Source organism: Astatotilapia calliptera, chromosome 3 (assembly GCF_964374335.1).
Source record: "Astatotilapia calliptera chromosome 3, fAstCal68.1, whole genome shotgun sequence".
Lineage (NCBI taxonomy): Eukaryota > Metazoa > Chordata > Actinopteri > Cichliformes > Cichlidae > Astatotilapia > Astatotilapia calliptera.
Genome location: NC_137424.1, coordinates 57,838,337 through 57,864,282, shown reverse-complemented (window position 1 = coordinate 57,864,282; position 25,946 = coordinate 57,838,337). Strand labels below are relative to the sequence as shown.

The following is a 25,946-nucleotide window of genomic DNA, read 5'->3' as shown; positions in this document are numbered from 1 at the left end:
GATTATTGTGAAATCAGCTGAGAAATGTTAAAGGACTACATGGTGAAACAGTGGAAGAAACGTTAAAGGGAGAAACTCCCATTTTTAGTCATGTCTGGTGGATCTTCGTGATATTTGCCTTTTTAACGTGCAAACCAAGAAACCTTGTAGCCAGTGGTAAACAAAAATAAACAAACATCTCAAATTTGTTGGACAAGCTTCGTGAGATATATTTTATAAAATATGGTTGAAACCACAGTGGGATTTCCTTGTATATGGGTGTACAGCCATCAAGAATTATGGGGAGACTGAGAGAGGTGGAGGTTAGGTCTGCAACTAAAGATTATATCAGCAGTTGACTAATCTGCCAATATTCCTTTGATTAGTCAGCGATTATTTCAGTAACTTAGTAATCAGTAATCTTATCCTTTTACATGATGTTTCCAGCTGCAGCTGATAACCATACTAAACATTCTCCCTGTCATGACTTCAGCCATTTGAGAGGTGCATCAGCCCTTTTTTCAGAACAAACTCATCTATACGCCTGTGCCTAATACAGTTAAAACAGAACAAAACAGAATCAGAATAAATAAAAGTATATTTAAAGTATATTTACGGCATGTACAAACTCCGAAGCACGTACAAAACCAAACAGAAGTGCTCCAGAATGCTAGGCACATTGTTATTATCTATTATTATCTAGTGGCTACACAAGCCAGGAAGTACCAATGACTGGATTTGGTGTGTGGTAGTAGCAGGTAAATGAAATTTTTTTTTGAATCATTTGAATATATATGAGTGCTTGTGTATAAATACACAAACAATACACATATGCTTTCAATTGTGTAATTTAAGTGATCTAGGTAGCTGTTTTGGAAGTTCTGTTAACGCTAGAAATGTGTTTTGGAGTTTGTACGTGCTTTTTGAAGTTTGTACGTGCTTTGTCTCTAGGGGCCACCATATGTATTTATATATAAACATATATAAATAAAAACACTTTTTTTTTTTACATTAGTAATTCCTTTTGTGCAAAACAACCTGAAGAGCCGGTTGGGAGCCGAAAGAGCCGGTTCTCTAAAAAGAGCCGGAAATCCCATCACTAGTAAAACCTTCGCATGTCCGCTTGTTTATTTTTCACATAAACCTTTCACAATAAAGCTCAAGATCCTGTTGAGACTTTTCAAAATAAAATGAAACACGTGACAAAGTATGCAGAGTATTTACGGATGAGATGCAAAAAAGACACTGGGACAGTGGCGCGGCTGCCCCTCTGTTGGTCTTCCTTGGTCTCTTGTGTTCTGGGGGCCTCTGGATGTCTGGAGTTTTGATCTCCTCCATACCTGCTTGATACCATAGAGGACAGGGCTGTGGCCCCCCCACACTCCCTAGCAGATCATTACATGGAGAAACCTTTAGAATGCAAGCATGCTGATCCACACAGGTATGCACACAGGTGTACACATGGGTATTCACAGACGCGGACTAAAGCTTTCTTGGCTGCTGCCTCAAAGCACATTGTGCGTTGTCTATCTTGCGTGCTGCACAATATCGTTTATTATTTAGTAACTATTGATATCTATGACTAGCTAGTTTATTGTGATGGTGCTTTTTTTTTCTTATTATGTTGCTCTTTGTTGTTTGCTTTCTCCTCTGTTTTTTTTTCTCCATACAGGTGACCCAGGAGTTTTTTGTTTTTTTCTCTCTTTCCCCCCTTCTCACCGTCTCTTCTCCCCTTTGGTTTTCTTTCTTTCTCTCCCCCTCTTTCTTTCATTCTTCCCCCCTGTCCTATCCCACAGTTATGTCTGTCCCGTTTGCAACTGAAAATAAAATAAATTCATAATTATAATAAAGGTCAATCAAATGGACCAATATGGCAAGGCCATGATGATCCACTTGGTAAAATAAATCCGCTTGGCATCTTTCTTGGCCTCAAGACAACAATTCTGATGGCTATAGATCCAAACGGGACAAAAAAAAAAAAAAAAAAAAAAGAGTTAATGTTCGTCTATGATCCAAATCATGATCATTGTTCTGTGCACACTTTCAGCTACAAGATGTAAAATTGTCTGTTGACATCAGAGTGAAGTGTGTTGTTGTGTTACTCCAGTAACATGTTTAGATGTTTGCAGGCTGAGTTTATCTGTACCCGTCCTTGTGTTTCTCCGTCTCTGGCAGCTGTCTCTACGAACCTGGAAGAACATGTGAAGTATTTCCTGTTGATTTTACCCGGTGCATTTCACTCACTGACCTGCAAGATAAAAACTAAATATCAGTGTAACAGATTTTCATTTCATCAGAGCTCACAGATAAGTTGAGCATTAGCCAACAGGGGGCGTTTCTCACCAGAAAATAAATGAGGCAAAATTAAACAGGTCATGTGATCGGTGTTCTTTAAAAGTTCCTTTCAGACTCACTGGTTTATTTGAAAGTTGCAGGTTAGTGCAGGATAAACAGGTTAGTTTGCTGCACTGTGATGGATTTAACAGAACAGTGTGTGACTGCTGCACAGTGGCTGTGGCTTCATGCTCAGTTTGGTTACATCAAGTGTAGCAGAGATGAATTTGAAGCTCATGATGCTTAGATGATGCTGGTCCTCTTTGTCTGTTCACTGCCTGCTGGAAACTTACCTGCTCGCTGCTGCTGCTCTTCCTCTCAGCTTCCTGGAGTAAGTCTGAAAACTCACCCGCCTGCCCTCCTGTCTGCACCTCTGCTCTGAAAAAGGAAAGGAAAGGTTAGACATGTTGTTCTTCTCCTCACTCCACCACACACCTGGAGAAACCCCCTCTCTGCAGCACTTGGCCTTGACAGCACAAGGTCCTGGACCACGTTTACATGTCTTCATAAGTTAACAGATGTGAAGTATTTTCACATACGGCCCTTAAAGCTTCTGTTAAAATGCTCCACAACACTTGGTTCAATCTGGCTTTATGCAGAGAAATGTGTGATGTTAAACTGAACCATCAGCTGATGCAAATGTTTATTATTAAACTCCTCGCCTTCATCTGTTGGAAGTTTAACAGGTACACATCCTTCACTCATCCTCAAAAGCAGATGCAACAGATGCTGCTGCCTTGGTTTGAAGACACCTGCATGCATACTTAGAAAATCCATCTGTACATGTCAGTAAGTGTCTCACATTATCATTATCTGCACAATATTCACCCATATCAGCCAAATCAGCCTCAAACTGTTTGTCGATTCCACTAATCAAAACTCTGTTTCTGGGAAAAAGTCTTCTTGCTGGTTTATGAAGTGTGTAAGTATCCTCCCTCTTTAAACAATGACAATGTTTCACCTCCAGTAGTGACAACATTACACCTGCTTATTCCCCTGCAGCTTTGAGAGGGTTATTCAAACTGCCCAAACCCACCAAGTGAGCAGGGTCATGATATCATTTATGTCATGTGTTTTCCACAATTGCTATGAGACACAAGTGGTCAGACTGTGAGTGTTAACACATCTTATTTCATCCCCATCACACAAAAACACTCAGCAGTGCGCGCCTGTTTTATGCTTCCCACATCAGCAGTTTCTCCTCTTGTGCAACAGACTTGCTGTGATCCAGGGAATTGTGCACCACATCATCATTTGCGTTACGCAGAACAAAGTGCACTTTATTCAGCTTGAGCCTGGAAGCTGATAAAGAGCATTCACTAATGTGTCGTTAATTCAAACTGGAAATGTAAGGCTGGAAACCTGTTTCAGAAATCCTCTGGATCGTACCATGAATCTCATTTGTTTCGCTGTTTAAAGGAGGGAAGGTGTGTTTAGATGATGCTTGCTGGGTGTAACAACCAGTATTCCCTGACACCACACCCTGAACCCACTGCTCCACTCCTCCCCTGCAGCCGAGCACAAACCACACTGACCACACACGGCTACTAAGAATCAACATGAACACGACAGAATTAACCAGCATTGTTAAAACAACAACTATCGAGGGCACACATTTGCTGGCTGTCTTAACTTGTTATCTGCTCCCAACACACATTATCAGCACATTTCCACACATGAGTGTTGTGAACACTGAGTGTTTATGTCACAAAAGACAAACAAGCTAATTTTTGACAGTTTAACGATTCACTGGATAAATTTACATCTGAGATAAAAACATGTTTTAGTGAAAAACTGCACATCCATGTTGTTTTCTGGAAGTGGGCGATGATTCTCGGGCACCGGGCGTACTGGTGGAGGCTTGGTGGGTGCAGAACCAGACGATGGTGTGGTAACCACAGCCAACGAGACTGGACCAGATGGCAACGTGGCAGCCGCAGGCGATGGAGCAGATGGTTGAGCAGGTGGTGGATGAACGGGCTCACCAGAGCCGCCAGCGGAGACGAGGAGGTGCCGGAGCAGTTCTCCTGAACCCCCAGCAGAGTCGAATGCAGAGCCAGCAGGTGCAGAAAAGTCCGGCTGAGGTGAAGCTAACTGTAGCTGCACAGGACACGTACAGTGCTAACAGTCTGTCTGAGCTTTGTCAGAAAGATGCAGTCCTCAGCTGACTGAATGAGCTCACCAGAGCTTTCAGCAGAGGATGGCAGCAAGTGAACAGGGCTGGGCTGGAGAGGGACCTGGAAACAGAGCTAAAGCCTGAACAAGTAATAGAGCTAGAAACTGCTGCTCCCACCCAGGGAACTGAAACGGGTGCAGGAGTCAGTGTCTCTGTTAGCACTGTAAGGGTGCAAGGGGAAGCTGGGCCCGAGCTGCCCTGGGAACAGGAACTGGAAGTGCAGAGCGGAGCTCAGGAGCAGTAACAGTCACTGGGCAAACTAGGTTAATGGTGCCAAAGACAGTTTCAACTTGACAGCGAGGTGTCACTCTGAATAATGTCTTTAGAGTTCAAACACACAGTAGCGGAGTTTTCTGATTCAGGAGATACAGAGTCCACGGAAGACGAAACAGTGTTACTGTTGACCTATTTTTACTTATTTATTTATTTATTTGATGGATCTGCCTTCCCCTTGTGTCGACCATTCTCACCTGCTGGTAAGCCTCAGTCCTGAACTCCTCGTCCCTGTATGGTTGAATGTGAAGTTGCTTTCCCTGTCTGGATAATAAATCTTGGAAGCACATCTCCTCCCTCTTTTTAGTCTAAAGAACCTTTGCACCTGACTGTGTTGAACATATAAATATGCATTAAAGCCACTAAAGTGTCTTATAGTCCCTGTTAACACATGCCTGCTGACACATGATACACAGTAATGTGTGTTTGAAAACAACCTGAAAACTTAAACTTAAATGCAACATAAGCATCATGTCAGTGGCTGCCTTATCTGTATGTTTAGGATCATTATCCTCCTGCATTGACTGAAACTGAAGGACTGTTTGTTAACTTCAGTGAGAACTCTGACATTTTTAAACTGTCTATTTATTTACAGAGATAATGAGGTGAAGAAAAACTTTACATTCTTCATGAGACACTAAAACCTCTGCAGACTTTTCAGGCAAAGCATGAACAAAACGGCATTTGCCCTCCACTTCTACCCAAACAAATGCTCTGCTCTGCTTCTGTTTGTCCATCTGTCCAACCGATGTTTAAAAAAACATGTTCGTTCTACCAGTTTATAGTTTATGTAAAACAGTGGTATAAATTAAGCTCCTACAGACAGATAAAATTGTAAAATAAGCACCAGGTGCTCGTTTTGTTTCCAGTGTGAGGAGTAGCTGTGTACTGTTGAGTGAAGCCTGACCAGCATGTGGCTGTGGCTTTATGTCAACATGTTTTTTCTCTGTGTTGTTTTTTCTCTGAAATATGCAAAACAAACTCTGTTAGGATGTGTGTTAATGTAAGCTATACGATGTCCTGTTCAAACAGAGCCTCGGCCTCTCATTATAGCAACCAGCTGTCAACTCAAAATGACGTGTGATGAGTGAAAGACTTTAAATTGTGCTTCACTCATGATTCTTCTTCAACATGCAGGACACCGTTGTAAAGGAAAAATGCACTTGTACTGTTTAACCATGTTGATATAAATGACATTTTTATGACTCGCCTGTGTGGAATTTATACAGAAAACCTGCAACAATAACAACATCGTCTCCACCAGATGAAACTCCACAGCATGACCTGACATTCAGACACTGAAAAGTTCAGGCTGGTCGTCATTATAATTTATGGACTTTTGAACCGCGTCCTTGATTTGTCTTTGACTGTATGCTGACTCTGAGTTGCTGAGTCCCTGCTGTGACTATTTCAGCCTGGTGTTCATTCTTGTATTTGCTCAGGGTCCAGGATACAGACTGGAGGAGGCACATTTAGAGAACACATTTAAAACAAGACAACAAAATCGTTTTTCATGTTAGTAAGATTAATGACTGTATTTTATGCATGAGAGAAGAAGAAAAGCTTTGGGTGAAGCAGTTTGAATAAAATAGATGTCTAATGAACAAACAAACAAACATTTTCTAAAGAAGCTTTGGAGAAACGATTTCATCCAGTTTGTCCATTATTAAAACTGATGTTTATTTGCCAATCATTCAACATCACCACTTGTTTATAACTCTGCTGATTTTATTCCCTTTGTGTCCAGGCTGAGATTCCAGGTGTCTCCCTCAGATCATTTTCTCCAAATCAGAAGCATCAGATTTGTGGAGATGCTCTGCCTGCCAGACACAGCTCAGGGCAAAGCAACATGTCTATCCTCCACAACATACAGGCCTGTATCATTTAGTGTCTGTATTTAAATGTATAAATGATCGAGTGTGATCAAAGTTTTCATATGAAAAAAAATATTAAATGTCAAACATTAAATATTTAATTTTTGTTACATTTTAAAAGTTCAAACCTCAAAGACATTAAGTTTACAGTCATATATGATCAAGAAAACCAACAATCTTCACATTTCAGAAACTGGAACCAGCTTTAAATGTGACTAAAATAATGATAAAACAATCAATTCTCTAATCATTGACTAACTGATGAATCACTGCAGCTCCAATATATTGTTGCATTTGACAACCCACTACAGCAACTACAGAATAAAACCACTAACCAGACTGATGACAGATTTCAAACATGCTGAATATGAAGAGTAGTATCATTTAAACTCACATGATTATCAGCCATAAGAACAAATTCAGATTTATATTGATGTAAGGTATATAAATGTAAGTACAGTTTGAATCATTGCAATATTATTTTCACACATCAATGGACCACTGAACTTCTCAGCTTCTAAAATGTAAAGCCTCATTTAGAAACTACACAAGTACATATAATGGTCAGGGATCAACATGAACCTGTCTTCTCTATTTGACTTTAATCAACTCTGCAGTGGCTCCAAGTCCATAAAGAAAAAGTCCAGCATAGAGCGGCTGAGTGAATGTGGTCTGGACTCTGTGGAGGAGAGTCATGGTTTCAGAGACGCTGTAGAAAGACAGAATACCTGCTCTGTGATCCAGGTACACTCCTACTCTGGAGGACCGAGGACCTGAGAGGACAGTTCGGACATTGTTGTGCAGAAATATATAACTGTTTGTGTCACAATATAATGCCCAAGACTTGTCATTGTATCCAAAACCACATTCATAGCCCCCCCCTGCTCTGCTGATATTCTTGTATGCGACTGCTACACGAACTCTCCCTCCTCCTCTCCACTCCACCTCCCAGTAACAACGTCCAGTCAGACTCTCTCTACTCAGGACCTGAAAAAATACAGTGAATCTGTCTGGATGATCAGAATAAGACTGTTCTTGTTTCATCAATGTTACTTTTCTGTTCCCTTCAGATAATAACAGACATGTGTGAGTTGTGTTTGGATCCAGTGTGATTTCACATGAATATTTTAAGAATCCAGCTCTGGTCTTTGGCTCTGGTGGTGACAGTGAAACATCCTCTTCAGTGACTGTCAGTGAGATGTTTGTCCATTCCTCTCTCAGAATGTCCTGTAGTTTATCTCTGGTCTCTGACACAGCTGCTGTCACATCCTCAAAGTAGCTCAGAGGACGAATATTGATGCTGGATGAGTGTGTAGACTCTCTGAGTGCTGACAGTGAGGGGTAGTTGTGTAGAAACTGGTTGTGATCCTCTGTGTGTGAGAGCTGCTCCAACTCGCCGTCTTTCCTCTTCAGCTCAGCGATCTCCTGCTCCAGCTTCTCCTGAAGCTCTTTGACTCGACTCACTTCAGTTTCCTGCTGGGATCTGACCTGCTGCTTCACATCAGAGCTTCTTTTCTGGAGGAGACGGATCAGCTCAGTGAACATCTTCTCACTGTCCTCCACTGCTTTATCAGCAGAGCCATTGATGGCCTCCACCTCCTGTTGAAGCAGCTTCACATCTTTCTCTCGCTCCTGGATTCTCTGCTGGATGTTTAGTCGTCTCACCTCGAGCTCCTTCTGCTTCTCAGTCCTTTCTGCTGCAGCTGGGACTGTTTCATGGCCTTTATGTTCATCCATCAAGCAGAGATAACAGATACTCTGCTGATCAGTACGACAGAAAATCTTCATCACCTCATCATGACGAGAGCAGATGTTGTCCTGGAGCTTCTTGGAGGGGCCACCAGCTTGTGTTTCTTAAACTGAACTACATCATAGTGAGGTTGGAGGTGTTTCTCACAGTAAGAAATTAAACAGACTAAACAGGACTTGATAGCTTTCAGCTTCCTCCCAGTGCAGACATCACAGGCCACATCTTCAGGTCCAGCATAGCAGTGATCAGCTGGAGCAGCTTGGAGTCCAGTCTTCTTCAGCTGCTCCACTAAAGCTGCAAACATGATGTTTTTCTCCAGGACAGGCCTCGGTGTGAAAGTCTTCCTGCACTGAGGGCAGCTGTGGATTCCCTTCCTGTCCTCTTCATCAAAGTGGGCTTTAATACAGTTCATGCAGTAGCTGTGTCCACAGGTTGTAGTCACCGGATCCTTCAGTAGATCCAAACAGATGGAACAAGAGAAGGTTTCTTGGTCCAGCTGAACTCCTTTCTGCGCCATTTCTCCTCTCAGTGTCAGTGACTGTGTGAGTTTCTCTTCCTTATAACTGAAACTAGTCTGAGCTCTGATCTCAACAACATGTTTCTGCAGTGAATGGAGCCTGTCTTGTTTATCAGGCTGTGTCTCATTCCAGAAAGAGGAGCGGTTTAAGAGCGAAGTCTGTTTGACCTGTTTTTTTTTGTGCTCACATCAACTTTTAAGCTTGTTAACACCTTATTCTATATAAATAAACTTCAGTTTAGAAATGTCAGAGTTCTCACTGAAGTTAACAAACAGTCCTTCAGTTTCAGTCAATGCAGGAGGATAATGATCCTAAACATACAGATAAGGCAGCCACTGACATGATGCTTATGTTGCATTTAAGTTTGTGTTCATTTCAGTTGTTTCTCTCCCTCAAACACCATCAGAGGTGAGAGGGTGCAGCAGGTGTAGTAGTTGGTATATGAGGCAGTAAACAAATTAAAGGTTTTTCAAACACATTCATCTCCACAAAAATGTGATAAATGTTTGACAGGAATAAAAAGAAACTCTGATCCTTCTTTAAAAGTAATTTTCTGTTATTACGGTCGAGTTGATCACAACAATAATCTTGAGCATGGACGTGGCTAAATACTGGTATGTGAGAACCAGTCAATATTAACTCTTTCCTGACCAAGTATTATACAGACTGCCTTATTTGGTTATTTTGGCTGTAAAAGGGTCAGAAATCATACTATAAGTGAATGTTTTTTGCCCCTTTTCTCAGAATAAACTCCACTTCCAATATCTGTCATTTTACATTATTGTATTGTTATTACAATGGAACAACAGCATAAAGTGGAAATAAACGGACTCTGTTTTTTCAGATATTTAGTTAAGTCAAAAATGATATTCAGCAGGAACAAAATGTAACACAACATCAACGTTAAATATGAATTATAATAAATATTTACAAAAACGTTTTTTAGCCTGGGCCACTCAGGTTTTTAAATCTCCAGGCCTTTTTGGGGGGCATTTCCACTTCTCCACACCTGCGTCTCTGCTCCGTGCGTCATCAATTCTTACTTGTGATTGGACCATTGTTACTCGTGCTTTCTAATGATGCACCGTAAAGTTTCGTAAAGCACAACTTCTCATCTTCCAGTAACCGTCTGAAATGTTTCTCTTGCCCAACTGGTCGAGGAGCTACAGTGGTGCAAATCACCCATGGTAACACCTAAGAGGACTTTTCTTTTTTCAGACAGCAGTAGCTTGTGAACAGTTTGTGCTACCATAATACACCAAATATCTCCGTAAAGTGCAGCTTTTCTTCTTTTCAAAACCTTTCATATTATATTAATAACATACACAATGACAAAGTTACAGTCATTTAAAAAGCACATGTAAAATGGGCCCACCAGTGGATAAACAGAGCGCACTGATATGAATGGCAGAATTTTAGAGGATTCATTGTAAACATGGCTGAACAGGATGGTGACACTACATTGATGTGACGGACTACAAATCTATTCTCCACTCATGACTCTGTGCTGAGTCTGCATAATAAAGGAGGGTTTGTATGAAGTAGAAACTTTCATATAAAACATCTCTGTTACCAGTTGCTTCGTGTACAGGTTGATGGAGTGGAGGGTGATTTTCCAGCATCTGTGCTGAATAAAATCCTTTAAGTGCTGCAGGATTTGATGGACTGCCTCTGTGTGATTAACAGAGTGAAATAATGTTTCATCTTATCTGCTTTGTCACAAATGGTTCTTTAACATCTTTAATGACTGAGCCTCAGGTTTGATACCTGAAGGCTCCAATATTCTTAGACACTACAATGGGTCAACTGACTATTTAAGTTGCTTTGGACGGTAACATTGTCTGGTTATCCAGTTGGAATGAGGTTTGCAAATGTCAAAAGGGTTGATTACATTTACATATTGCATTGATATTAATTACAAGGCTCTGCATGTGTGACTGGCAGCTGACTGGCAATCACCCTGCTGTCCATTATTAAAGCTGCCATTTATTTAACAATCATTCAACTTCTTCACTTGACTGATTCCCATAAATGTCCACATGGAGGCGATAAAGTCAAACACAATAAATAAACTGCACAGCAGTCCACTGATATCTGACGTCCTGGCAGCTCATGGACCGATTGTCTCATTTCCACCTTAAATCCATCTCAGCTGGAAGAAAGAACAAAGAGGCTGAAGGTGGAAACACAAATGAAGAAAAAACTAAAAGGTTTGTTTAAAAAGATGCAGAGCAAACAGGAAACATTTGAATAGTTGCACATTATTAAAAACATGAGTGAATGTTGGAGTTTAGTCTGGACTCAATCAGAAACACAAAAGTAGAAATAAACACAAACCAAAAATCTATCAGGTTACTGGAACCAGTCAGAGGTCTTTGGGTCGTTTCATAAAGATCCCGATGGTGCAGAAACACACACAGCTGTAAACCTGCAGCCAGGTGAAGATTTCATTATAGAAAAAGTGCAATAAAACAACACCAGTGTTAACAACTCACTGATTTCAATTCAGGCTGATTCACATTTACAGGATAGCAATTATTATCAGACAGAAAATATCAGCGCGCTGCAAGACACAGGATTAAAATCAGTGAATGCAGCAGAGTTTCAGATTAACAATAACAAGATTAATCTATAGTGTGTAAGAATTAAAGCTGTAAATGGGTCCTGAAGGTCTGAACTCACAGCTGCAGTCTGACAGTTTTTATGAGATCAGACAATAAAGAAGCAGATCACTGTGGATCAAAGCAGAACACAAACACTGCAGCTTCATCAGAGGAGTCAAAAACTGGCAGACAGTAGAAACATTACTGCAATATAAGTAATAATAAACCAATAGCTTTATAAATGGAAACACGGCAACAGAAACAAATCAGAATGAAAAACTTCTACCACAACTTCACTTATAGTTTCAAGGTGCATGGAGAAGAAGAGGCTCTGAAGACTCTATTCTTTCTCTAATTGCTCTTAATTTCTTTCTGCACATCCACACAACTGAGTGGATTTGGGATGGCTATATTTCATTGATTGTGTTTTTTATGCCTCTACTCAAACACGTGTTCTATTTAAAGTGATATCGACCATCTGCAGCAGAGCTGCTGTCAGTCCACAGTAGAGGCCGATCCTTCCTCCACTCTCTGTGTTTGATGTCTCAGGTTTTCTCTCCCTGCTGCAGAGACACAAACACATCTTAAACAAGTTTTTAAAATCACTAATAACCACTAAAATTATTTTCACACACATTTCCAAGCAGATTATTATTCATCTGAAAAGAAAGTCATGTAGAACTGAAGGAGTTTAAAATTTTACTTAATTACATGATCCAGTTACCAGTGTCACTAAGATAAATCTGCCAAAGCCATGATATTGATCCACCTCACACAGGTACAGACAAGAGTCATCAGTCCTGATTCTGGACAGACTCTGAGCCTCAGTTCCTTCATGAACACAATACAGGACTGGGAGTTCAAGTATTATTTTGGCCACCCCCTGTTTATGTTTACAAAATGCTATAAAATTCATATATATTAAAACATTTTTCTACTTTCATTGACTTAATTTTTTTAAATTAGCACCGCTCCTAGTAATGAAAACCAAAATATAATTCAAATTCAGAAATTATACGCTTTGAACACCAGTCAGATTATGTATTATTACTACATTTTGGGGGAGAATAGCAAATAAATTCAGCATATGTATGATGAAACCTAATATATTTTTAATCATCATTGTAGGTTAGTATCATTTTTTGGGGGGAATGAATGGCCAAAAAAAGAAAATCACACATGGTGTTTTAGTGGCCAAAAAGGCCATTTAATGACCAAATAACCACTGAAATGATCAAAATTTATATTCCAGTGTGTGTGAGCTTCTGTGTGCATCCTCATTAGCACCAAGATGTACTAACCACATTAGAGTGGTTTTTGTAGGCGCACTTTCTACACCTGGTGCAAGGGGCTGCTGTTCCAATCTTGGTGGTGCGCCTTTTGCACCTTCTTCTCATTTTGTTGGTGGGGTGTGGGTCACACTCTGGTTCAGACTACTGTATCTTGAGATCAATGGCAGAAGTGGCTGAGAATCAGGGACAAGGGTGTCTTGCAGTTGTTGAGGTCACCAGCATGTGCCCCAGCTCTCCCAGCATCACTCTTCATTTGTAGGTTGTAGAGGACTCCCCCACTTCAGTGAAGGTGTTTCCAACGGGACAAAGACATCGTTTCCCAAGACATCCAGGAGATTGGAGAAAAGAGCCATCAGTTAGTTTCCCTTCAACTCGAGGTGCCAACACAATCTCTAAATTATCCAAGCTGTATTTGTGCCTATTGTAGTCCAGGATTGCTTCTTGCTTTCACACATCCTTTATTCCCCATGACTGACTGCTGGTTCACTGTGTGTTGTGCTCAAAAGAAGAACATTCCTCCGTTGCTTTGGCATGTGGGACATCGCCGTGGTAGTTTTGGTGAAGACAGACAGACAACAAAGTCTTTCTCTGTTGCAACTGGAGGAGCTGGGGAGGAAGCTCTAGGTTGTTTCCCCTGCGCCCGTTTTCATCTGAGGAGTTCCTCTACCAAGGTGACCGAAGGAAAGACGTTGTCCTCGGAGCTCCTCCGTCAGTTGGAGTCTGAACCCCTTGAGCTTTTTTGCTTCCTGAGAACTTCCAGTGTTGTCATCCAACATGCTATGTATTGCTTTATTCTGGTGTAGGCTGACATCTCTACCTTATCTGTAGTCCTTTAATCCTCACACCTTCGCCTCCCGTGCAGGTTTGTAAGGGTGCACAAGAGCTAAAAGATCTCCTTTGTTATAAAAAAGTCAAAAGTAGATCTCAGGCTGCTAATGCAGGAAACTGCATACAGGGTGACCCCTGGTTTGATACCAGTGGGTACTGGATTGTAGAGCAGTCTCTCTTCAGTAGTGGGACCCACATGGTTTTCCTTTCACGAGGGATCCACTCAGTCACCGGCTCCTCGCTCTCAGAAAATGCTCCTTTTCCATCAGCTGCTTGGCCTCCACCTCCATGCCCCCCGACCCCAATCCTGAGGATTCAAGCACTGGCTAGTACTCATCATCTGTGATGTTGCAGTCAGCCTCTTTGGAGATTGTCCCCTCATCTTCTGGAGAGGAAGTTTCTTCATCTTGGGCAGATGTCTTTTCTTCAATGGCAGAGAACTGCTTGCTGTCCTTGCTCTCTGATCAGATCATATAGGCAGTGCTTGAAGCAGTGATGACCTTCTTGCCATATAGCCAGAATAAATGATGTGGAAGCTGTTAGGCTTACTTACAGCAGTAGCTCTGTCTGCACCTGCAGAAACTCCAGGACACGTTTAGTGTTTGTTGTTGTTTGTTTCTTTGTTTGTTTCTTTGAATTCTGCAAAATGTCCTGTGATTGGGTTTTTTTGTTTTTGTTTCTAGACTTAATATTTTGGGTATGATATCTTTTTATGAAAAATACAAGAGTAAAAGTGCTTTTAACATGTGCTGCAAAGCTGAGTTTGACTGGGAACCTCAAAGCTCAATAGCAGCCACAGAAATTCACTGCAGCCTATGTAATATTTGATGCGTCATAATTTATTCCAGTCTATCTTGCAAATATATGTTTGTGCTCCAATGTCATGCACAAACACAAACTATTAGATCCTTAAGATAAACCTTTGTCAAAATTGTTTCATTATTTTGGTCCATTGGAGTGTGGTCAGCCATCAAAGGCCGCTACTAGAAACTCAGAATATTAAATAAAATTGCTTGTTTAACCAAAAATGGGTAATTGGTGCAATTTTGTAAAAAAAAAAAAATTAAAAACTACAATTTTCATGTGTTGAGTTTAAAATGAAAGCATTTTTACCTAAATTGCATGATTTACTACTGTCAATAAAAAGGAATCAAAAAAAGTGGTTATAATGGGTTTCAATTGGTCAAAAATGGCCACGATAGAGTCAAGAGGAACAATTTGGTGTATAGTGAATATTATTGACATTATTAAGGAGCTGATGTTGAAAATTAAAACATCTGAACAAATATAAACCTTTGGGAAATTTCATTCCATTTGTATTAACAGAATGAAAATGGTTGGAAAAAGAAAAGTCCCAGGATAGAGCCCAGAGGGTTAATGCGTCAGCGTACCAAGACATTTTGGACAATTTCATGCTCCCAACTTTGTGGAAACAGTTTTCGGATGGACCCTTCCTCTTCCAACATGACTGCACACCAGTGCACAAAGCAAGCTCCATAAAGATGTGGATGAGGGAGTTTGGTGAGGAAGAACTTGACTGACTAGCAGAGTCTGACCTCAACTCGGTAGAACGCCTTTGAGATGAATTAGAGTGGAGACTGCAAGCCAGGCCTTTCTTGGCTGCTGCCTCAAAGCACATTGTGCGCTGTCTATCTTGCGTGCTGCACAATATCGTTTATTATTTAGTAACTATTGATATCTACTGCTAGCTAGTTTATTGTGATGGTGCTTTTTTTTCTTATTATGTTGCTCTTTGTTGTTTGCTTTCTCTTCTGTTTTTTTTTTCTCCATACAGGTGACCCAGGAGTTGTTTTTTTTTTGTTTGTTTGTGTTTTTTTCTCTCTTCCCCCCCTTCTCACCGTCTCTTCTCCCCTTTGGTTTTCTTTCTTTCTCTCCCTCTCTTTCTTTCATTCTTTCCCCCTGTCCTATCCCACAGTCATGTCTGTCCCGTTTGTAGCAACTGAAAATAAAATAAATCCATAATTATAATAAAGGTCAATCAAATGGACCAATATGGCAAGGCCATGATGATCCACTTGGTAAAATAAATCCGCTTGGCATCTTTCTTGGCCTCAAGACAACAATTCTGATGGCTATAGATCCAAACGGGACAAAAAAAAAAGAAAAAGAGAAGCAAAAAAAGAGAATATGACACGAGACTGGAGTAAAAGACATCCATGGATTGATACTTTATTAAAGAAGGAGCATGATAACAGCACAAACACTAACTACAACTAAACAAAATGGCTTCCCTTTATACTCTACCTTTTCAGGTGAGCATCCAGAATAGCCCAAGTATGGGGTTAACTAATCAAAATGAAACACATAACCCTCCACACAAACAAACATACAATAACATTAAAGCACATCACAAACATATACATATTTCCAACACGTACTATAAACAAACCAATAACATAAGCTTCACCCATTTCTATCTAAATTAAAACCCTCTTTATCCATACTCCCTAACCCGGCACACTGGTCTGCTCCAAGAGCTCTTAAACAGGTGATTGAGCTGCTTTCACTCTTTTGCTCCACATCCTGCAAGAAGCAACCAGGACAGGTGAGTACCTTTAAAAGTTCTCATTTCACATATGTTTAGGTTATTGATAAGTGATTAACTGCAAGCAGCTCTAACTAGTGATGGGCAGATGAAGCTTCATGAAGCACTGAAGCTTTCCATCCAATTGGTTCACCCCAGTGCAAAGCTTCTTGAAGCTTCATTTGCTCTAGTAGGACACCTACTGGACGTAAAAATATTAGTTGGCATGAATTTGAAGAGTGTGGCCTTTTGCACACAGCCTGTAAATGTCAACAACAAAAGGAGTGTGTAAAACATGTATATTGTAGTGATGCAGTATACTGTGTATATTTATACTGGCAGTATGGAAAATGATTATTTGGAAATGCTTAAAATGATCATTTACTGTGAGGTGAGGTGTGGTTGGGGTGTGGACAGTGGTTGTGCTTTTGTAACGTTGAGGTATGGACAGCTACACACTGAGCCTCAGTCCTGCCTGTTCACATTTTATTCTGTAAAAACTAAATTTTCACTGCTTTTATGGCCTTTTTAGTGGGGAGAACATAGCTAGGATTTAATGATTTAACAAATCTTTTAAATCCTTTGTCCTCCACAATGCTAAATGGCTGGAAGTCCTCAATCACCATGCTAACCAGGTTTTCATCTATTTGAGATCGTTCCCCTGAGGAAAGACAATAAAGACGAAGCACAAATATAAATATCACACACGTAACTTATAACAGCTGTATAATATTGTTATATCATTTAGTAACATTACTGCATGCTATATTATCATGGCATTTGATGGCTCACCTGGTCTTGCTCCATCGGTGTTCCCCTTATTCTCATGCAAAGCTCTGTAGTGCCTAAGCATGGATGAGGTGTTGTTGTTATATCCCAGCTCCCTGGCACATAGCAAACACTTCAACTTGTACAAAAGTACAGACAGCTTAACATAAATTGTATTGCACCATCAGTATTATGAAAATACATCTTCTGTGGAAATTTACATACCTTGTTGGGAGGAATATCATCAAAATGTTCCCACACAGGGGAGGACATCCTCCTCTTCTTAGCTGGCTCCATTCTCTCCTGACTTTCTCTCCTCACTCTCCTAAACCTCCAAACTGTCTCCAAACTCTCACTAACAACTCTCCATCAAACACCCACATTTTTGAATGAAGTCTGAGGGGGTTTATATCGCTGTCATATCTCGCGGCAAAATTCGAACCACTTCATGAACCAGTCACGTGGTACAGCCGGGCAGCGAGGCTTCGGACGTCATCATTTTCAGCTCCTCCCATAAATGAAGCAAGCCTCTATCCGGTTGTTCAGTCTGACATCACTAGCCGTGTCTGGGTCTAAACTCCGCTGCAGGTCTATATATCAAATGATCACTATGGCATTACTGAGAGTTGAAAAACTGTCTAAAGTCTTTCATCTTTAATAAAATGATCAGCGTTCTGCTCTACCAGGTGTAACAATTGAGTTTAACTTCCAGGCATCCATGAAAACGGAATTTATGACATTTAACGGAGTTAGAAGTTAGCATGGAGTTAGCTCGCTAGCTTCTATCTAAATACAATATAGCATGTCCTGACTGCGGGGTTTTGGAAACAAATTAAAACGTACAGCTCTGCTATCACTTCCAGCATAAATGAAGACAGAAAACTAAACAGCAGTGACGTTTGTAGGGTTACTGAAGTTGGGCTAGCTGGTATATAATGATGTGCTACGTGACCGCTAGAGACACAGCTATGTTAGCATAATATAAACAAGCTAACTTTTTTTCCACTGTAAATGTAATCGCATGGCAGGATGCTGTAAAAGGACCAAACTTCAGCCAGGAGAACAACTGAGATAATCCATCCACAATACGAGGTTAGTCATTCATATACTGCTGCATGGGCTGGGCTGTAGCTACATCCTAAGGTTTTAAAAACTGAGCTTAAATAAATGGTTAGCGATAATAAAAGCCGAGGGAGGTCAACAGTGATCACTGACTGTTTTAGGAGCTTTTTGAGATCAAATAGAAGAAAATGCATAACATTAAACATGTTAACAACACAAAAGCCATATTAAACGCAGACTACTTTAGACCCGGAAGTAGGATTCGTCGCGTCATCACTGAACAACCGGATACGCGCATCGCGGAAACGCCCCCTCCATTACTCGACACAAGCTTCGATGCCTCGATACAGAACGTCTCATCACTAGCTCTAACTTTGGCTCTTCTCCGACACAGGTAGGATGGCCAGTCCCACTGTCTCTTTTCCGTTACCAGCTGTCAAATTATTAAATGTATGTCAAATAACCTAATAAAAGACTCCATAAGAACTAATGTGTTTTCTTTATTACCCTATTTTAAATTCCTAATCCAACAATTAATCACTAACAATACCAACCAGGTCATGGAACCCCTGGTCTCCATTACACATCGGTTAAACACTAGACTCCAGGTACACGACACCCAGCTGGAAACACTTCAGCTGCCCAAGATTCACAGAATTTACAGAAAATTTTTACATTTTTGTGATTTATATCGTTATTGGGATGATAGTTGTCTTATATCGGTCCCATCAGTCTGAAAGCATGCAGTTATAGTGGCACTGGCAAAGCCTGTAAAAACCCATCGTATTAACATCAAATTTTGGGATGACCTGGGAGAGAATGATAAAAAATTAAAAAATTTTCCTGCTATTCTCCTGTCCACACTTTACTCCAATAGGTGGCAGTAATACACCTGTAAGCTGGTTTGCCAACTACTATCAAGCTCAGAAAAATGAGAAGCAAGGAGGTGGAGGGCAAGTGTGGCTGTTCAAGTGGAGCAGTGTGAATAGACATGGCTGCTATTTGATGAAGTGGACTGAAGTCGGAAGAGAGACACAAACTAAAGTATCGATCTGTGGATCGGATCCCAATGTCGGCTTCACGTCATCGATGCTTATATCGATCCGTCCAGCCTCAGCGGAAGCAGCAATGAGTTCAGTTCAGTATCTGAGAGAGTTCATCAAGGAGAGACTAACTGCTGTTTGTGAAGAAATCTTCTCAGAGGTTCAAAAAAAACATCGTCCAGTATGAGGAGGAGATACACCGTCAGCACAGACTGCTGGATATCAGCCGGAAACCCGACAGAAACTCACACATCACAGGTATGGACATGTTTTTAACTGTTCACATTCTAATTTCCTGAACTGAAGTCAGAGCACTAACACATGAACATGGACAGAAACATCCTTTTTATTTCAGCTATTGCTGCAATTACTGATTTTTCAAGAGATCAGACATGTGAACCTCTGGTCTCTGGACTGCTCACAAAAGGAGCCTGCTAAACAACAATAACGGCTGGTTTTGAGCTAACTTTATGCCAGCTAATGTTAGGCTCGAGTGTCCTAAAACACACTTCCCCTCTAATAAACAGTTTGATTACAAAAAAGAAAACAAAACACTACATTTTTGGAAACATTTGTGGGTGTTTTCTCATTTTTGTCTCTGTGTTTTTTTGTTTTTTTTTTGTTTTTTTTTGTTTTGTTTTTTTTGTAGTACCATACTTTTCAGTTCATAAGGCACATTAAGCTAAACAAAACAGTCAGATAACTCAAACTTTACTCAACTCATTCTTCTTGCGTCGTCCACTTCCCTACCATTGATTCATTAATGTTGAATTCTCTGGCAGCTGCTCTATTCCCGTGTTGTTGCAGTATATTAATGACTAACCTTGTATTGTGGATGGATTATCTCAGTTGTTCTCCTGACTGAAGTTTGATCTGTTTTCAGCATCCTGCCATGCGATTACATTTGTACCATTAACTTTTATCAAGTGGAAAAAAGTTAGCGTTCATACTCCAGCTTCACTGTGTTTATATTATGCTAACATAGCTGTGTCGCTAGCGATCATGTAGCACATCATTATATACCAGCTAGTCTGACCCTAAAAAAGTCACCGCTGTTTCTGTCTTAATTTCTGTTGGAAGTGATAGCAGAGCTGTACCATTTTAAGTTTTTTCTGAAATCTCTCAGTCAGAACATGCTATATCATGTTTAGGTGGAAACTAGCGAGCTAACTTCTAACTCTGTTAAATTTAATACATTCTGTTTTCATGGATGCCTGGATGTTAAAATTAATTGTTACACCTGTTAACGCAACAACACTGATCATTTTATTAAAGATGAAAGAGTTTAGACAGTTTTTAACTCTCAGTGATGCCGCAGTGTTCATTTGATTTTGGGACCTGAAGCGGACGGAGCTTTAGACCCAGATTACTCCGTGAGGCTCCTGACTACGGTAGCTGTAATGCTCAGACAATCCATCGAGCGGTGCAGCTTCATAGCTTACCAAAGTCGTACTGAAACATTCTTTGACAGACTTTTGAGCGCCATGTACCACATAAGGACTTTCTTTTGCTGCTCTCTCACTGACAGAAGAGATGGTCACATTCCATAAATGTAACTTTCACATGACCTTCAGACAATGTTTCCTGAAGTTTACATTTGTAGAACCATTAGGGAACGTTTAGCCATTTTTCTTTTGTTAGCTTCTTTAACATGACCGTGTTTAAGAGTGTGGTCAGGTTTGCTGCACAAAAATGGTCACCTTGCAGTTTAGTTTGGTGGACTTTGGGTCTTTGCTCGCAGTGAGGAGCTTCAATGTCAATATATTAGTGTGTGGCTGTGAGTATGCACAACTGTTTGCCTGAGCTGCTGTGCGTGTGTTGTGCATGCATGAAACAGACGGGCTCACGATCAGTCAAATGATAGACTCTCTGGTCTGATCACCATTTATCATCACATAACTGACTTTTTCTTGTATTTATTTGTTCCTCAAGACCTCCCACAACAACATGACTGTGAGGAAGAGGAGGGTCTGGATGAGCAGCAGGTCTGTAACCAGGAGAGGAACTCCAGCCCAGACCAGGAGGAGCCAGAGCCTCCACAGGTTAAAGATGAACAGGAGGAGCTTTGCAGCAGTCAGGAGAGAGAAGCTTGGAATGAAGCAGGAGACTGATATTTTCATGGACACTCCGACTTATGAGGAAAGTTCCCACAGTGAACAAAAACTAAACAGTAAGCAGCTCCTTTCTCACAGCTCTCCTGAAGCAGAGAGCCGAGATCATGAAGAAAGCCATCACGTGGACTCAGGATTTACTAGCAATACAAAGCTAAAGAAGAGGAGACATCACAATGAGGGAGTGGACAACACCCCTGTGTCAGAAAGTAAAACTGACACAAGGAAACAGTCTGTACAGTGTGACACCTGTGGAAAAACGTTTAACTTTAAATCCAACCTTACTACACATCTGAGAGTTCACACAGGTGAAAAACCATATCCTTGTAGCACCTGTGGGAAACAGTTCAATCAGAAATCATCATTGAATACTCATGTAAGAATTCACACAGGTGAGAAGCCGTATCCGTGTAACACCTGTGGGAAAATATTCAATCAGCTGGCACACTTGAAAACTCACACAAGAATTCACACAGGAGAGAAGCCACATTGTTGGGAAAAGATTCAATGAGAAATCAACATTAAAAACTCACGAGTGCACACTGGTGAAAGGCCATATCCTTGCAGCACTTGTGGTAAAAGATTCAGTCAGAGGATGAACTTAAAGAAACACATGAAAATTCACACTGGTTAAATGTTTAATACTTTGAAAATGTGATACACCCCTGAGTCATAGCAATGTGTTGGTGGTAGAACTCACCCTGACCAGGGCCCTATTTCAGGAAGCCGGTTTAGAAACCTCAGAGTGAAAAACGATACTCAGGGTTGAGTAACCCCGAACTGTCCAACTCGGAATATTCGGTTTCAGAAAGGCTGATAACAAGTAGTTCAATCAACACGGAGTTGCTTTAACCCCAAGTTAAGCGCGCGCACGAGGATACATAAAGCCCTGATTAGTGGAGCACAGATTAAGCAAGTCACCATGGAGACGGAGGGAAAGAAGGCGCGGTCAATGTATTTTACAGCGCTTGACGCCGAAATTCTGATGGCAGCATATGCCGATAACATGCAAATCTTGCAGAAAAAAAGTAACACAGCCTCAGCTGCAAAAGAAAGGGAGCATGCATGGCAAAACATAGCCGACAGAGTCAATGCGTGAGTGTTAATTTAAACATTGATCGAGGGATTTCCACCCATTTAACACGTTATTTTATTATATTTTATTTTATATTTTATACATTTTATTTTGTGACGTGATGTGAGCGCAGGTGCAACCCAACAGGCCCCAAACGTTCCTGGCAGCAAGTAAAAATGAAATATAAAAATATAGTCCAAACAGGTGAGGTGTAATTGTATTATGAGCCACAGTGCTTGGTCTGTTTGTCCCATGTAAATCAATTAGAGGCTACATTAATTTTCTTTCTGTAAGCACTTATTGAAATTATCTGAGCACATTACAAGTACATATTTGCTTACTCTGTATGCTCAAATGTGGCCCGTTATAGCCAACAGCAAAAAAGCGGAGGCCCGAAAAACAGGTGGGGGTCCTCCACCACCACCACCACTCACAGAGCCTGGCCACTTAGCTTCCACATTTGTGATAATGTTGGCAGCATCACATATGATCTTCACAGTGCAGAGAACACAAATTAGCATCCATTACTATAATGAAATAATTTGTTAGTTTGAAATGCTACAGGGAACTATGTACCTGTACATTAATGCTGTGGAAAGACTTCCTGTTCACATAGTCTCCTTCATTTACTGAAGGAGCAATGATTGGAATGTGAGTGCCATCTATACAGCCAATCACGCCTGGGAACCCTGAAAATAAATGTAAAATTTAAGTAGTAGTTCAAGTATCACCACATCATAAATTAAGTTTTGTTCATCCTGCTACCTGCAATTTTGTGGCATCCCTCTTTGATAAATCTTGTGGGTCTATGACCGGGGAACACCACAAACGAGTACAGGAGACGTTTCAGTGCAACTGTAACATTCCTGACTGCGCGACAGACGGTAGCCTTGGAAACGCGCTCAGTAGTAAACCTGCTAGGGGGCAGGTTAGCTTCACGGAGTGTGTCGTCATAGTGACTCACTCAAGATGAATCTAAACTCGCTTTGTGAAACTGAAAACCCAGAGTTTTCGTTAACTCAGGGTATACTTACTCAGAGTTTGCACTAAACCGGCTTCCTGAAATAGGGCCCAGAAGTCGAATCACTGCAACACCTGAGTGAAAAGATGATTCATGTTCAAGACAGTATTTCAAGACGTTGTTTATTTGGTTTCATGCTTTATTCTTATAATTGTATCAGCCAAACTCATCCTACATTTTTATAAAGGTTAAAGTTCAGTATGCTCCTGTTCAGTAGGGCCGGTGTCCTGCAAGTTTTAGATATCAACACCTGAATCACATGATTAGTTTGTTACCAAATCTCTGGAGAACTTCAAGACATGTTGAGGAGGTAATTTAGCCATTTGAATCAGCTGCAGGACCTGGCCCTCGAGGCCTGGAGTTACCCACCCCTGCTCTAATGTGTGAATGCAGCATGAGAGTGTTCTCTTATTCAGCTGAAGTTTTTCTTTGTTTCTGATTTTTACCCACTACAATGCCAGGAGTAGTGCGCAAAAGTAGGACTGACTAACCAGTCAGTGGTGAGAGAGGTCCTTGCAAGCTCAGAATGAAAGGTTTGTTTTGGTTTAAATTTTGTTATGATTAATTTACCTGAATAAATATGCTGGACAAGTGAACCACAAAAAAAAAGTGGAAGCTCACTGATGAAGATTTGAAGAGATTGGAGAGAGTTACAAGCTTTCCTTCTTTGGGAATTCACTTTGACTCTACAGTTAACCTTTGGAGCTGGAGTGTAGTGAAGAGGTGATATCAGTGCGGATGGGACGCTATAAAAAGATGTTTCTACATTGAGTCAAGCTTCTGGAGCACAGATGTTTTCAAACACAACTCTGAAGCGTGGTTCAAAACACCCACGTCACGTGATCACGACTAACAGAGGTTTTGGTGCACTTCACCTCAGTTTCAGTAGGTGGTGTAGCTGCTGCTTATAGACATAGAGAAACAGACAGGTGGGTGAGCTCCATTTACTCATATCAGCAGAGAGAAAGTAGCACATGGTGCTGTCAACTCATAAAATATCTCAGTAAAAACTCTGCTTTCAAGGTGAAAATTAAAAAAAGTTAAAAGAAAAAGTTTTCAGCTCTGACTTTGCCTGGTCTCCATTTTTTCCTACTTTGAATAGAAAACATCATTTTCATCCTTTGCTAGCTTATGTGGTTGCAATTCTACTAGGTTTTAAAAATAGTTATGCAAAACAAAGTGTGCCTGCTCCGATAAGCCTTAAAGCAAGCCTATTCAAATGGCGGCCCGCGGGCCAAATGCGGCCCAGAAGCAACCTGTGAGTGGCCCTGCCTGTGGTCCTGGCAGAAACACAGAGAAATGGTCTGGATATGAAGCGTGTCTGTTTGTGACGGATGGGGCTCCATCCATGGCAGGAAAAGTGAGTGGTCAGCGAAATATTTATTTTAATTTGAAAGGGAATTATCAATATGTTTTTTTTGTTATTATTATTATTATTATTATTTCAAATGTGCAAAAAATAGTTTAGTTATAGCTCCCTTTTTTTTAAATGGACCTTTTGGTTTGCATTTGTGAGAGGTCACCAGATTTACAGGGGAATAGGAATAAAAAAAATACTTGTTTTTCAGTACAGTTGTGTGGGTTTGAAATTGATCATGATCTGCTGCTTACTGGCTTCAAAAAAAATATCTGGCCCAGATAAATTCCTCGGTTTGAAAATCTGGCCCAACTAACTTCATAGTTGAATAGCCATGCCTTAAAGGGTTAACCCTCTGGGGTCCAGGGTGTAGTTGGCTGTTTTTGATTACGGTACTTTTGATTTTCCCTCTATATTTCACCTTTAAAAACAGTTTATCTTCCCTTGTTTGGTATCATTATTTTCAGCACAACCTATGTGAATTTACAGTTTTTTTTCATTTTGACATACTGTATTAACACAATTGATCTTAAATCAGACAAAAAACATAAAATCAGAGTAGAAAAAAGTGATACTTTTTACTGTTACAACCACAAACATGTTTAACGAATCATTTTCATAATTTGAAATGCAAATATAAATCGTAAATATTAAAAATCTATGCATAAGTTTTGCAGACAACAAAGTTATATGCAGCTATTTACCCAAAAATGCAGCCACGGCTTTTTTGAATTAACTATTTTCAGACTATTTATTTGTTCTGCATTAAATAAGATTCCACACAAATTATTTGTGTCTCTCTTAAGAGAGAGAGAGAAAGTGTCCTGTTCTTTGTCGTTAGCTTGGCTCTGTCCCTAGTTCTCCTCTCTTCCAGGTTTAAAGCCACCGTTCACTTCGATGCCTGTTTCAGTGATGTGTCGACAGGACAGGAAATCATGAAAAAGGATTTGTGTTTTCAACCTTTGGAGCTCAGATTGAAAAACAAACCAGTTATTAAAAACAGCCTGGTGTCTTCACTCTATCAGCCAGTTTCACTTCCTTAATGAAGCCAACAAGATATTAGTGTGTGCTGAGTGCTTTTCTGATGCACAGCAATCCTTTCCTGGAGTTATTTCCAGCCGTTTGTCATCCCTCTGCGCTTTAGTGTTTTTTGTTGTCATGTCTGTGTTTGTCCACCAGGTGTCTCCCTCAGCTCTGTGTGACAGTTGTCTTTCAGTCTCACTTTAATGTTTTCTGCAGGTTCAGTTGTGTTTAATCATTTTCTTGCATATGAAATCAAGTCAGACACACAGAGCTCGTGAACTTACTGCCAACAAACTAAAATCAGTGCAAAAGCA

General features: G+C 40.5%; 1 long non-coding RNA gene and 1 pseudogene across 2 annotated transcripts; one reads left to right on the top strand and one right to left on the bottom strand.

The window, feature by feature from the left end:
* Nucleotides 1–6,269: 6,269 nt before the first annotated feature.
* Nucleotides 6,270–8,984, bottom strand: LOC113017490 (tripartite motif-containing protein 16-like; annotated as a pseudogene). Its single transcript, XR_013906262.1, has one exon. The product of XR_013906262.1 is annotated as a tripartite motif-containing protein 16-like (transcript).
* Nucleotides 8,985–14,702: 5,718 nt separating this feature from the next.
* On the top strand, nucleotides 14,703–21,698 carry LOC113017240 (uncharacterized). Its single transcript, XR_013906272.1, has 2 exons — nucleotides 14,703–16,193; nucleotides 18,880–21,698. It is a non-coding gene; the product is annotated as an uncharacterized LOC113017240 (long non-coding RNA).
* Nucleotides 21,699–25,946: the final 4,248 nt, after the last annotated feature.